Source organism: Arvicanthis niloticus, chromosome 15 (genome assembly GCF_011762505.2).
Source record: "Arvicanthis niloticus isolate mArvNil1 chromosome 15, mArvNil1.pat.X, whole genome shotgun sequence".
NCBI lineage: Eukaryota > Metazoa > Chordata > Mammalia > Rodentia > Muridae > Arvicanthis > Arvicanthis niloticus.
In genome coordinates, this window is record NC_047672.1 from 51,600,633 (window position 1) to 51,615,916 (window position 15,284).

At 40.6% G+C, this 15,284-nt stretch overlaps 1 protein-coding gene across 1 annotated transcript in view; it reads right to left on the reverse strand.

Annotated features, from left to right (window-relative positions):
* Nucleotides 1-1,341, reverse strand: part of Nxph1 (neurexophilin 1) — a 290,286-nt gene extending 288,945 nt beyond the window's left edge. Inside the window, exon 1 of the mRNA XM_034518767.2 lies at nucleotides 716-1,341. The gene's annotated coding sequence lies outside the window, so the exon portion shown is untranslated. The remainder of the gene's footprint in view (nucleotides 1-715) is intronic.
* Between the last annotated feature and the right edge of the window lie 13,943 nt (nucleotides 1,342-15,284).

The window sequence follows — 15,284 nt, forward strand, 5'->3', positions numbered from 1 at the left end:
CAAAAAACTGGGAAGGGGGACACGAAGATTGTAAAAGCGAGTCAATCCAGCTCCAGAAACAAGCGAGTGCGGTCCGCAGGCGGGCGGGCTTGAGCGGTGGCAGGGGCTTCCCAGAGCCCGGTGCGTCTCGGAAGCCAGCGCCCGAACGGCCGGAGGGGGTTAGGCACACAGAGAGCAGCTCACAGGCTGGTTAGGAGGCCAACTGTCTCTGGCAGCCAGACCTGCCCTAGTGTTTGACAGGCGGGCGGCTGGGACTAAAGGCGGCGGCTGGTTCTTCGCCAGCCCTGGCAGGGTTCACACACGTACACAGCAGCAGAGAGAGATAGCAAAAGCGAGCGAGCAAGAGACTGAGGCGAGGGGGGCGCGGGCAGAGAAAGGGTAGGTAGAACTGACCCGGATTAGGTGCCCGTGAAATGGGGGGTGGGGAAAGGGGATGCAATTTGCATACAGGAAAGCGGGGCTCGGTTTACCCATTCCAACCTCCTGAAATACAGATAGACACACACAATCACATCTCTAGCTGTACTTTTTTGAACCAAGGGGCGCAGCCAGTTGCTAACTTCTACAGTGGCAACCTGTCTGGGACTCTGAGGGTCACCTATCAGACGTGCCTTATGACCAAGTAGAGTTCCACCCCGCTGCCCCTTCCTGGTGATGACCACCACCCTGCCCCAAGGTGTCCCTGCCAACAACAGTGGAGGCGACCGGTACATACCGCACAGGACTGGAGGCAAATGCAGCGAGCAAGGACCGCTCTGAACAGGCTCCATGGAGGAGCTACTACGGCCTGGAGTCTCCAGCGCCCAGGACGTGCCCTCCCTGGAGCTCCGTCTCCATGCTCGGGCGAGGACCGGTCCAGCTGCCTCGTCCAGCCTTGGCGGAGTCGTTGTCCCAGTGCCCGGGTCGCGATCCGGATTGGTCCGCGGGATCCTAGGCTTGGCACAGTTGGATTCCCGGTGCAGGAAACTTAAGAGGCAAGAGAAGGAGGGGCAGGTAGAGAAGACGACGGAGGAAGGAAGAAAGGGAGGGAGAGAGACGAATGCGCCGGGTTGCTGCACCCGACCGACCCGGACTGCCTGTGTTGGCACTGACACCAGCAGCCTAGGACTCCCGGATTTCCGCGGTTGCCAGAGGATGGAGAATGACTTAAGGGGAGGAGACTGGGCAAGTCCTCCGGACTTGAACTTGAGCGATAAGTCGCGGACCTTTCGGAAGAAAAAAAAAAGCCACACAACAGGCGCGATGAGTCCCAGTTTCAGAAGAAGGGGTGTGGTGGCGAGAATTTGGAAGCTGCACGCACTGGAAGCAGCTGCAGCTTTACCAGCAACGCTGGAAAGCCCCAATGCGACTGGGGTTTGGTGTCGCGGGCGCTGTCCGAGGTCCTGCCCGGCCACCGGGGGACGCTCCGCAGAGCGCGGTTTCAACTCCCCGCCGCGAGTGAGCGGCTTTTCTCCTCCAGGTCTCGGCTGGTCGAGCTTACAGCCCCGGACACCAACAATTACATTGGCACGTGGGTGAACGATTCCTCAAAGACTAATTAATACCGCGTGTAAACAGATTCCACTCTCAGGCTCTCTGCGGGCCTCCTGGCCCTCAGGGAGAAATGACTCCTGCAGCGTCTCCGGTGGCCAAAGCGCCCCCTGGGGGAGGGGGTCTTGGAAGGAAAGAGACCGCCAGGGGAGTGGCGAGAAGTGAGGCAGGGAGGTGCACAGGGCAATGGTAGGTGCAGAAGAGAGAAGGGTGTCCCGGCTGGCTTCGGGAGGGGCGCTGCTGCCGGGAACAGTAAACCTGTGGCTGCGGTGGCCAAAGGCGGGGATGCTGCGGACTGCCAGCCATTCAGCGAGCGAGGCAGCAGAGAGGACTGTGCGACCTTGGACTCTGGACTCTTCTCAGCGGGCTGGGCAAAGCAAGAAGGGGGAACATAATCCTCTTATGTTCTAACTCTCCCTCTCTCTTCTTTCTCTCTTCCTTTTCCCCTCTCTCTTCTCCCCTAAGTCTTTTCTGTCCCCAAGCATCTTTTTTTATTTATGTTTCAATTTTTTCCACACCCATTCTTTCCTTATCCCCATGTTGCCCCAAGTTCCCACCATTCCCCCTTAAACCTCAACTCTGGTTCTTTTCATATGGCTCCATCCTCTCCAACACTCATGCTTGAGATCAGCTCCATGAAGATTGAGACCAGGTCATTCTTCTAACATGTCCCCATTCAGGGCACAGGGAAGAACATCAATAAAGACCTTTCTCGAATGCTGGTTATTTCGTTCTCCATTAGTCAGAACCTGGCCTTGAGTGATAGGTATACACTTCGGGACAATGCTTTGATATTCATCTATAGGAATTGAGTCAACATTTACCTCAGGAGCCTGAGTTCATAGCATCAAAATATAATCGTGAATTTTTAGTGAGCTTTAGAGTTTCTTCCCCCGCCCCACCCCCAAGGCTTGTACACCCCAGGCTCTATGGATTCTGTCCCAGTCTATGTGACCCAGATTCAGTGTGCCTTTTAGACATGTTAACCACTGGCTGAATTCCCCTAGTGAGCACAGGATGCCCGGCAAACAGAGCAATGACAGTCAAGCAGAAGTCCCATGCTCATGAGCACAGGCAAGAGAATGCTCACTGAGAGTCAGATCTCTCCAAACAGCTGCAAATTAGATCTCACTGGAGGACTGAGGTTCCTGTGCTTTGAGGCCTGTATCATCTTCCCACTTGAACTGGCTCTTTAAGAAGAAAGCTCTCCTAATTTTCTAAGTTGAACCCTGCCACTGTAATCACTTAGAATTCATTGAGGCAGAGTAAGAGTGGAGCATGCTTTTTAATGAGGACTCTGGGACACACTCTTTAAAAGTAATATACATGGGTGCGTAGCATGATGCCAGTGTTTACTGGGATCTTTTCGTGTATTAGAATTTTTATGTTCCATAAAGTTTAAAGAAGAAAAATTGAAGTATGAAAACATCTATATCTGCTGCTGAATGGTGAAATCGTGGACAACGTTTTAACCAGTTTCACCCTCTAAGGATCATAAGGGTATTTTAAATATAATGGCCAATTGTACTCAAGTTCCCAGGTTCTCCCAAGCTAGAGTGAATGGTCACCTGGATGCCCAAGCACAGTGCTCTCATGAGAGGACAGACTTTAGCCTTTGGGAAACACAGATAAAGAAAGACAGTGTTGAGATATACCAACCTCTTCTCTTTTCTACACTTTTTTCAAAAACATTTCACCATTTTATATATATATATATAATGCTTGTGGAATAGATCAGTGACCTCAAATTTTCCAAAATTTCTGCCTGAATGGGACTGATAATTTATGAAAAGCACCATAGAAACCCAACCATGAGACACTTCATTCTATGACAGGTCAGGTACCAAAAAGCTTTTTTATGTTAACATCCCGAAAATGACAGATATTTACACTTACAAGATCCTACAAGTGACTTGACCTGGGATATGAAACAAGAATGTACCACTTTTTGTGTCATCAGAGAAGTGATTTCCCTGATCAGAAAAATACCAGGAGCCCCTGAGTAACACACAAGGACCCATGATTGTTACTGTTAGATTTCTTCCATTTTAATGACCGAATAATCATGGGGAGGGGCACAAACACGGCATCTTTGCCTGCTTTCCTGTGGCTTGCTTTTAAAGACAAAAGCAAGAACATGATTCTTAAACATTCTTCTGTTTCAACGATTCCAGCACTCCACAATGCACAATAATAATAATCTGCCCAAAGAACAATGATATTAATTTCTTCAGACTTCAAACTATGTTATGAGCCCTTTTAAAAAAAATCACTCTTTTCCTCTATATGAAATGACCACTTCAAAACATAGCCATCACCTTTTGCCCACCAAGTCTACCTGGTCAAATGTATAAAGACTAGTGGTATAAAGCTTATTTCTATTTAAATAATACATGTTTCGAATGACTTCAAAGGGATGCCCCCAAAAGGAAATGACAATGTTAAGTAATTTTCTGATAATTAAAACCAAAGATTAACTTTATCATATATTTGAAAGATACTGTTAATTCTGTTAAATACAATTACCTTTTTTGGCATGGGTAGAAAATGCAAAAGTTGAAGTGTATTTATCTTGGGATCAAAGAGAAGAGAGAAATAAAAACTAACTTCAAATTTGACAAAAATAAGTTGTAAAATGAATTTATCTTAAAACACACTGAATATCATATTCTACCCCAAATCCAAGTAAAACAGAAAACTGTTGTTATGAAGCAGCCAGCTGTGATATTACTTAAGCTTCAGGCCAAATTATATGCATTTTTCTTTACATAGCACGAAATTAGACCTATTTTTTTTTCTTGATGACATCAGAAATGTAGAGCGGCATCATTTTTCTACCCTGAATTCATTATCAGCTGATGCTCTGATGTGATACAGTCTTGAGCAGGTGCCTGCAGAGTCTACGGGTCTCAGCCCCCACCTCTATCTAATGAGGAATTAAGGTTAGATAATAAATAAAATTTATTTCATTATATGTAATTAAACAAGGAGTCATAGCTGAGTTTAAAAACTTGACTGTGTCACAAAGGTGATTGTATATCACATGATTTTCAAGGATGTTAGCAACTTAAAAATGCATTATTTTGTTCAACACCCCAATGAGTCTCAGGGTGTTTGTGAATTAAATTGGTTTTCTTTGCAATTCTTTCCTGCCTCATCCTTCTAACCTTTTCTCTAGGTCAAGGGTTGACTCTATTGTATTAATCATACCACTTTCTCATAGAAATTGTTCTGCACATGTTTTTAATGTCATTGATTTATGAGAATCTGCATTCAGACTGGCATCCTTATTATACTTATGAATATTTCTTACAAAAGAGGCAAAGCTATTTCTATCCCTTTTCCAAAATTCCTAAATGTCACCCAAGACAACTAAGAAAACTTCTGACCCCTCTACACCCCAAGGTGTTCTGCTAGTACAAAGAAGGATCATTTGAGACATGGTGAAATGTTGGGTTTGGTTTTGTTTCTGCCAGCCTAGAGTGCTTAGTATTTCAATGTAGTTACATTTGGTTAGTAACTGTGCGGTGTGTGTGCTGTGTTGCCATAAGAAGAATGCTTTAATAACAAGATCACTAGACTAGAGAGGAAAAAATAGCCATCAAGTTCTGGAAGAAAAAAAAAATAAAGAAAATCAAAAGCTCAATGGAAAAGGCATTTTTCCTTTTAGAAGTAATTTATATGCTCAGTGTTTGTGTCCATATTTCATTTATTCTGCTAGGTGAGGACTCAGGGTTTTCAAAGGTAGGTTGGTTTTAATTATACTCACAAACTTTAACAAGAAAATGAATACAAAAAGAGAAATTAAAGACAGCCTGCCTTGAAAGGGAAGTTGAATGTACTTGATAGAAAGATTGAGGTCATATCCCCAAAATTATAATTACAATTTTTAAATATTGTAACTAAACAAACCTTCGCATCATAATCTAATTACAGAAATTTGTCATAATGGCCCCTCCAGAGATTAACTGACAGTTCCCTAAAGCAGAATCATTAAGACAAAGGACTTGACTGCCAATGTTCTGTGAACAAAGCAAAATATAGTATTTGCTTTTAAAAGAAAGAACAGTGGAACTCCAAACCCTGTGGAGAAAGAAGAATTTGTAAGGGCCATGATGCCCAGTCTTGTGGTAACCAGAAGCAGAAAATCAATCTGAAAATGTATATGTATTTTATCTTCATCATCTAACAACATTCCTAGGTTTTTTGAAACACAAATATTGTTCCAACTTTTGTTCTGATTAGATATTATGAATCCAGAGTCTTAAACAAAATGACTTAGATATGCAACAAAGGCTACTTCGTAGAAGTAAGATTATTTTTCATTATTAGATCTTACTCAAATAGGGATTTCACAAGGAATCAACAAGCTTCCTAATTTCCTATTTGAACATCAAATAAATGAAAGCAGCTATTCTGAAATTTCTCTATGTTTAACTACAGGAATCATGACATAAGAATCACATACTGTGTTTTTCTACTTTCAATTAGTAATAATGTACTTTTGGTAAAGTTTGAAGTAAAATGATTTCACATCAAATTTTGTATTAAATGGATGATATAATATCTTTAAAAAAAAACCTGCATTTCTCAGAAGTATAATGGGACCATGGAACAATACATACATATACCAGAAACTATGCCCTTGGGTTTTTTTTTCCCACAATGCCCCTAGTAAGCTCTTGAACTTGAACCAAGAATTTCCTTTTGAAAGAAAACCTATGTGATCAGACAAGTGTAATTTTCTTCATTCTTTTCTAATGAGGTTGACGCAGAGCAAACCGGGGATCACTGGATCATTACTATACCTGTCTTCAGCTTGCAACCGCCCTACCTATTTTGATTTCAGTGTCTCTATTTTGCAAGTTTTTCAACTAAGCCCAGCCATTCCTTTTCTCATCCTTTATTCACTGATCTTCACTCATTAGACTCTTCTCATGTACAAGTCTCCATGAGTAATTCTGCTTCTCCATCTGCCCTGAGGAGACAACCTTGTCTTTTAACAGCTCCACAGTTTTATGACTACGAATATCCAGTTACAACCAAGTTCCTAAGTCCAATTCCGATGTCTTCCTCCAACCAAATATTCAATTGTCTACATACCCATGCAGATGTCCTTAGAGATACTTAAAATGAACATGACTAAACCACAACCTTATTTTACTATATAGACTGCATGATGCTGTTTGTTGGTATTATTTTGATTGCTGAGACTAAGGAACTTTGCCAAGAGGCCTCTTGTGAAATGAGGCTTTCTATATAATACTACTCTCTCTCTCTCTCTCTCTCTCTCTCTCTCTCTCTCTCTCTCTCTCTCTCTCTCTCTCTCTCTCTCCTTACTTGTTTCTCTAGCCAGCAGGAGGCCAGAACACACAGGGAGAGAGACTCATTCCCCATTCCCCTCAACATGAACCTGAAACATGAAAGCATGTGAAACAGACCTGAAGTGACACATTAACTGGGCCAGACGTAGCAAGGTGATCTGCTGTCATGTAGACTTAAAAATGAGATTTTACCTACTTCTTAGCTGTCGAGATTTGAGGTTGTTTTCTGCAGTAACACAGCCAAAGTTGATTAGTTAGCAATACCAGTACTACCCCTAGAAAGCTTAAACATCAGTGCTGGTCTATGAGATGTAGGCAAAACCAAAGAGAGGGAAGTGTAAAGACTATGTGAGCACATATCAACTATGGAGGTCACTGATGGAGCTCGGGAACTGCTAATAGGTAGGTATGCACACTGGGAGCATGGTGTTAGCGATTCTGTTGAGTTCATCTTGAACACTGTGCATCAGAGCAACAGGTCATAGAGGATGTCCTCTGGTGGGTGGAAGTATTTAACCCTTTAGATCAAAGAGGGGGCAGAAAGAAGAAAAATACGAACCGGGAGTGATTAGTAAAAGAATTGAGCACAAGAGAGAAGGAACTTACTAAAGAGCTAGGAAAGAGGTGTGGGAAAATCATTTTGATGGAGTTAGTTGCTGATAGTATATATTCTAGAGTAAAAATGAAGAAAGAGCATGGGAATGGAGAAAAGTACACATTACTCTGGGTTCTGTCAGTGAAGAAATAGAAATATAATCTACGGTCTAGCTGAAGAGCCCTCACACATTAGGAAGCAGGATCCACTTGTATCTATCCTATCAAGAGTTTAACTACAATAGAAGAAAAGCTTCATAGTTTTCTTTTCACCAAAAATGGAATGCAAAAGCCCAGTGCTGAAATGCCTGGAGCCCAGTTTTCCCATGTGCATAGGTAACTAGGTCCAGAAGTGAGTTGCTTTTAAACAAGGACAGGGGTTGACTTAGATTTCCTTCTCCTCATTTCCCTTTTCACTTGGTCTTAGGGCAGAGGATGTGGTGGGGAACGACAGTAATAAAGCATAAGATACTAATGTTTACCTCCCATGTGAATTGGTTTCTTTTCTTCAGATGATTTCTTGTCATATTGTCCTTTTACTTCTTGACACACATACAGAACCTTTCTTTTCTTTCCTGCCTAAAACTGAATTATGTTAGGTATTTATCTTTTGTTTTTAGAGAAATCATTTATTCCAAGAGAACTCTCACTCAGAACAGAGAGACTCAACATCTTCTGAGTCTCATGTGAAATGCTTAGCTCATACCTGAAAGTACTCCATCCACTCCTCCCATCCCACGAGCAGTCCTATAGCTGGAAAGCTTCTAGTGCACACTAAGCCACAGTTTGCATGACGCTGCTTGCTTAATTTCCACCTAGAAGATTTGTGTGCTTTATTTAGCTAATTTTTGACTAAGAAGGTGCTTGGCCCAGTAGGCTTTGGCCTTTAAAAGGATATATATTTTAACACATATCTAGATGATCCTGAGGAAGATTGTCCAAATAAACTTTGAGAAGATTTGCCTTTAAATGTGGTAAGTTTGAATTTTAAAAGCTTCTTAGAGCAGAGATCAGCGTTCATCCAAGTGTCACTTACCCCAAGTATCAAGAGTGCATATTTGATCAAAAACATTATAAGCATGTATAAAATACTCAATAAAAAGCAAAGGGAAACTAATAGCATAATTAATTTTGTTTAGTTACTGTACAGTGAATACATGTAACATCACATTGTATTTTATAAATATAATGATTTTTGTCGTTGAAAATAAAGTATTTTGAAAAGATACAGCAATGTAGTGTTCTCAAGAACAGTTGCTTCAGCCTATTGCACTGTGGATGGCCCCTCCAATCATTTCCAACCTGAAATTCTCTCTTATATGTTCCCCTTGATTGGAATTTGATGCCAATTAACCAAACAACCCATAGGCTTTGGTACTGTAGACACAGCAGTAAGTACATATACACAAATCCTTGTCAAGGGAGTTATCATTCTTACAGATGCTGACAATAAGTAGAGTAATGATTCAAGTACATAGCAAGTTAGATAGGGATACGTTCTGTACAGAAGATGAAGAGGTAGAAGACAGCTACAGGAGTGAAAACACAGAAGCAGTTTTGAATGCAGTGGTTGGCAAGAGCCGTCTTGAGAAGCTAAAATCAGAGGTAAAGTAGTAAGCCATCTAGAAATCTTGGGTAAAACTTTTCAAGTGGAAGGAAATGCAAGTGAGGAAAGTTTAAGCAGTGATAGACTTCATGGATTAGAGAGGCAAGGGGAATGGCATTTTGTCTAGGGAAGAGTAAGCCAGACAGGGGTGACACAAAGAAGAAAACAGAAGTGACAGTCTGAGTGGCAACTGGGAGCACTGAAACAATTTATCTTGATAAGATGTTACAGTGTGTCTTAAGCTTGGTGGAGAAGTGACACATCCAAACTCAGGTTTTAACACAGTTATTGTAGATACTGTGTCCACAGAAACTTTCTGGGCTGGGGAAAGTAATTCCAGCATCCAGGGGGCCAAAGCAAGAGGGTCTCAAATTCAAGGTCAGTCTGACTGCATAAGCAAGGCTGTCTAGAAAGAAAAGATGGAAAAACAATAACAATCCAAAAGAAAAGAACAACAGTTCATAGGAGAGGCAACCAGTCACTGAAGCAATCCAAACACTATGCTGTAGTGACGTGGTGGCATGGAAGATGAAGAGATGACAAGAAGTAACTGACTCTGGATGTATGTTAACAGAAGGCAGGGGTCATAGTGTGAAGCGTTGAAGATGGAATGTTGGAGAAACTGTTGAATACTTGCCCTGTGTGCCCTTCTCTGTGGTGAAGAAGACTGTGGAAGAGAAAGGCATGCAAAGAAAAGCAGGGAGTTGCCAGCTCAGCTTAGAGCCTTGGAAATTTAAAATGCCTATGAGATAGTCAATGGAGATGAATCATGAGCCAAAAATTCAAGGGAAAATTTTAAGATAAAAATATGAATTTAGCTATTGCCAGCATATTCATGGCGGGTTTTTGTTTGTTTGTTTGTTTGTTTTTTAAAGATGACACTCTCCGACAGGTGCAGATAAAGACAAAAGGATTCCTGGAACTCTTCAGTAGAAGAAGTAGAGGAGAACGGGTTGGACCAAGACATATGAGTGAATCATGTCTTGGTCAATCGAGTATGACTGGGAACGACCAGTGAAATACGGAAGTACTTGGTAACCCTGATAAGAGCATCTTTGTGAATATAGACCATACTATCAAGATGTTTTACAAGATCTCTCCAACTTCCTTCTCCCAAGTCTATACACCATATAGGACCTGCTCATTTACTGATTTTACTTTACCTTCAAGTCATGCTGAAAGTTTCCTTCTGATCATGCCTTCTTTTGGAAAGCTCTTGGTGGTAGCAGTAAATGGTTTAAACTGCTCTGTGCTCCCAGAGGGTATATTTGGCTCTGTAGCCACCCAAGAGCTGTGCATTCATGAATGAAAGACACAAGCACATCGTTGTTTTTTAACATGTCTTACAAGCTCAATGCTTGAGCCACTCTTGAACCTCCACATGGTTAACACACCCCCTCCAATATTCCTGAGTTAATATTTGTTAAATCTATACTTCATCTCTGCTACCCCAGACTCAATCAGAGGAGTGGTCCCAGGACCACTTCTCTGGCTCTTACACAGGGCTCTTAAGTCTGATCTTTCTCCTTCCCCCATTGTGGTGATTCAGCTCCTCCTCTCCTCCACTTTTCTTGCCTGGGAATCCTAAATGTCCCGCCTCTTTATTGACCCATCAAAAAAAACAACTGTTGGTAGAGACCTGCAACAGACATGTGAATTCCCATGCAAGCACAAATTAAACCCCCAACACTTGGTGGATCAAATCAGCACCTCATTTCACAGATTCAGCAACTCCCTTAGGATTTTGTATAAGTTCACACCCACTGTGAGCATTCAAATTACATAGTGAACTGAGCGTTACTCTGTTGTCCTCAGCCCCTTTCCTCCACTCTCCCTCCTAGACCTTGTGACTCAGTTTCTGTCCCTCAAATTGACCTGTAAAGAAGTCTGAAAACTGGCCTGTTCAAACTTCAATTTTTAGTGTTTCTGATGGGCCATTTTTCTGTCATTTGAATTATAATATTATCCCTATCTGGATTGCCTCCTTTAATTAAAGGACCTTTTCCTCTTGGGAAATAACCAATAAGGAACCCAAATCTCATTTTAATGCTATTTGTTTTTAAAGCCATTCAGATTTTGTATCTTATCATTTGCAAGTCAGTAGCATGAGGTTTTTCTTAGCCTATCTACTGCAGTAAATAACTCTATTTTTATATACATTTTACTGTTTAAAATGTTGAATCAAGTGCAACAATATGGAATTTCTGTGAAATCTGTCACCTAGAATTTCCAGAATCAATTAAAAGTAAGATGAGAAACAAAATCTTACTATACTTAAAGACACGTGATAATAAATGACAAGGTGAATAGATAGGAGGTAAATGGATGAAGAGTTTTCATCCTTATCTCACACATTATCCTATGCAATCAACCAAAAACCATGAGGATGACACAAATTTTACAGGTTATAGAGTACTCTTAGGACAACTAAAAAAAATCTCACGTTCACTCTGAGGCAATAAAGTCCTGACTTCCAATTCTAGGATCATCTCTTTTCTCCTCCTATCACAGTAACTTCATATATATATATATATATATATATATATATATATATATGAATCACCACTAATTCAAAATTGTTTTCCAAGTCTTTTTAATTTAGAATTGATGGATATTCTGTTTGCTTGTTTTTTATATAAACATTGTAGTTCTACAATTTAGTCCTTCCCTCTCCTTTTTGGTAGTAAATGAACGTGTAGTCTCACTATTGGTTTGAATATTTTACTCTTACCTTTTTGTACAATATCAGCACAATAGAATTCACCTTAGTGTTTAAGAACTTTCTTTTTTATGATCACTTAAATCTGAAAAGCTTACCCAAATGGCCACTGACTAAAACAGCAACGGCTTACAGACCAGAAGTGTTCTCTGGGGAAACATTTCTTCTCTGGAGTGCACCACATGACCCTGATTACAGATTCCCAATCTTAAGAGCACAAAATGGAGAATAATTTATCAAGCAAGTACATTCTTGAGACCATTTCAGCTCTGTTGTGGTTATATTTTTGGACCCTCTATTTAATTTCTCAGTTTTAGAACCAACAGCAATCAAAGAGAGTCATTTACTCACATGTATCTAAAGATGACAGAACTCCTCCAGCTTAACAAGTAGTTTTTGTTTTGATTTGAAATTTTGTTTCTTTGTTTGAAACAGAGTCTCACTATGTATCCTCAGCTGGCCTAGAACTTGATATGTGGGCACAGCTGACCTTAAATTCTCAGTGAATTTCCTGTCTCCACCTCCCTACTTTAAAATTATATGCCAATCCTCCTTAGCACAAGTGGTTTTGTTTTATTATTAATTATTAACTCTGAGTAATAGGTAGGAAGAAAGGAAGGAAAGGAGGGAGGGAAGGAGGAAAAGAGAGGGAAGAAGGGAGGGAGGGAGGGAGGGAGGGAGGGAGGGAGGGAGGGAGGGAGGGAGGGAGGGAGGGAGGGAAAGAAGAAAAAGGAAGGTCTATAACAATATCCCAGGATATAAATGAAATATATATTCCATTAAGAGGCACCAACTAGTAAAGGTATCCTTTGTCATCCAAAGTGCTCAGATAAGTGCTTCATCTTATATCTCTTCCCCTAAAATTATCTGCTGTGAAGCTTGAAGTTGTATGAAATCTTCAAAAAAAAAAAATTGCACATAAAAACAAAGCAGCCACTTTAAAACTATCTTCAACAAAGGAATATCAAGGTGAAATAATCTAATTTGAAGATAATTGGATGTTAATAACTACTCTTCTCATTTTATCTAACACTAAATATTTCATAATTATTATCACAGTGAATTATGAGCCTGCAATGTGAGTGGTTTGGAATTTAGATTCTGTAATTTAAAATAAAATGAATTAGATCAGCTTGGTTTAATTTGAGAGTATAATCTTGCTATTTATGACTAAGGAACTATTGTCTCTTTAGAGAGTTATGTATTTCAGATCTCAGATTTACTACTTCTTCCTCCTGTTTTAGGTTTCAGAATTAACGATGTGATGGGAGCTCCCAGATATTACAGAGGAGTTTGGCAAATAAGGCTGATTGAAAACCTCAGCATATGCTTTTTAAATTCATTTTTAAAGTATAGAAATGCAATGACAATTAGCCATGAACACTGCCGTCTCTTCTGCCAAACGTTAATTAGATTCCAGGAAGTGGATGCCTCTCAATGAAAATGAATAAAAATAGCTTCAATGAAATGATTATGAAATGGATTTTCACACCCAAGAGTAAGGATGAGACATGAAAAAGACTGGCCCATGTAGCAGATGTTTTTCATTCTCTTTGACAACGTGAGCAAATGGAGGATGAAGGCGCTGACTTCACCTTTCATCATGTGTTCTGTTCAGCTACAAGATTTACAGTGATCAGAGAGAGGGGGGTGAGAAAGAAACTTGAAAACAAGAAATAAGCACACATCCCTCGAGATTGTTTACAGAACGCTGATCACAGTTTAGCTACACAGAGACCGTGACCTTGAAGATTAAGAAAAATTGAAAATGAGAACACGGAAACAAAGGGACATTGCTCAGCCAGTGTCATCCGTCTTGAAAAGTTTTTGCCCCGTGAGCACTGTATAAACTCTATTTCTCTCATGGAAGAACTGCGCCTGGATTTCTAGTGAGAAAAGCAATCGTCAGAAGAAAAAGAAATCTGATCATATGCATCATATTTAACATAAGATTTCATAGTCCTCTTGATTCTGACAATGAGGTAATTTGTAAAGGGCGCTAATTGTGGTCAATTATTATGGTCCTCTAGCGCCACCTAGTGTTTCCATACAATGCTTTAACCCAGCTCACCTATTAAACCAAATTAACAATTTCTTAGGAAGATAGTCATATCTTTTGAATAAAAGGAAATAGAAACATGTCAAGGTTTGATTTTGATATCTTGAAATATTTTCCACTTTTTATTTTAACTGTTTAAGTTTATAAAGTGTCACTGTTCTTTTTGTCCAACAAAGTTTTTGTGTGCATCCTTGGTTCGCTTCCATTGTTCAAAACCTAATAGACAATGTTAAACTGAAAACACAGCAATGCTCGAGGTTAGCATATGTCATCTTTGTAACATATGATAATCACTTCTTAATTCGTTGAGTTGGGCATGTCAGAGTATAACATCTATACATCTAAACGCTTTAAAAAATGTGTAGCTGTTATTGTTTTAAATATGCTCCTGATGAGTGGGAACAAGAAAGCTACTTTGACAGTGATATCAGTGTCTGCATATGCATAGTTAAGAGAGAGGGACAGGGACTCTGTGACAACCCCTATCCCCACCCCACCTTTCACTGAGCATCCCCAAAAAGTAAGCACCTAACCAGAAAGCCATCAAAGAAAACTCACTAAAAATGTGATAAGGACACTGAAGTGTAGCTCTCCACAATTGATGGATCCTGGCAGGGGTGCAGGAAGAGAAAGTCTCAGTTCTATTTAAGGGGAAGTCCACAAAGAGTTTGCCCTCTTTCCAGTGAATATATAGATAACACAAATTGGACTTGGGGTTTTTTCTTTTAGGAGGGGGCTGAGGGGGGTCACAAGGGAGGGGCAGAGAGTAAGTGAAATAGAAGGAATATGACATGAAACTCCCCCAAAAAGTCAATCAAAACATTATGTTGAAAATGCAAATGAAACCATCATGCCGACTTTACAGAGGCAGGAATGAAATCATGGAAACAAAAATAACCGTTGAGCACCCAATTTTCTCGAACTGACGAAGTGGATTGAGTAAACAGTCGCCGTCTTGTTCTTTACAATGTGTAGATACTGTGAAAAGGTAAGGCTGGTAAAAGCCACGCTCTTGCAATCACACTGCTGAGTTATAATGAAGTGCATCTCAGACTGGATTATGCCAACACATAGTCACATTTCAAACAAATATCCAGTGGCAAACAAAAGCTAAATTTTGCAAACTGTTGAATAAAATTCTAGATCGATTTCTTCTGGTTCTCAAAAGGAATAGCTGCTACTGTGTGGTCAGCATCAGGGCAGTCACCCTAAACCAGTGGTTGAACACAGCAAAACATAGGGATGAAATCTAAGCATGTGCTCACAGACACCACTAAAATGTCTAATTTGTCTTTATGATAAGTACTGAAGGTAATAACATCACATGGAGGAACAACAGTATTGTTACAAAACTACCCTTTCTGCTTGTCTGTGGTTGGATGTCAGGACACTACACTACTTTAGGTAAGAACACACAAAACAATGAGGCTGGTCTCCTGGAAAAGGGATCAG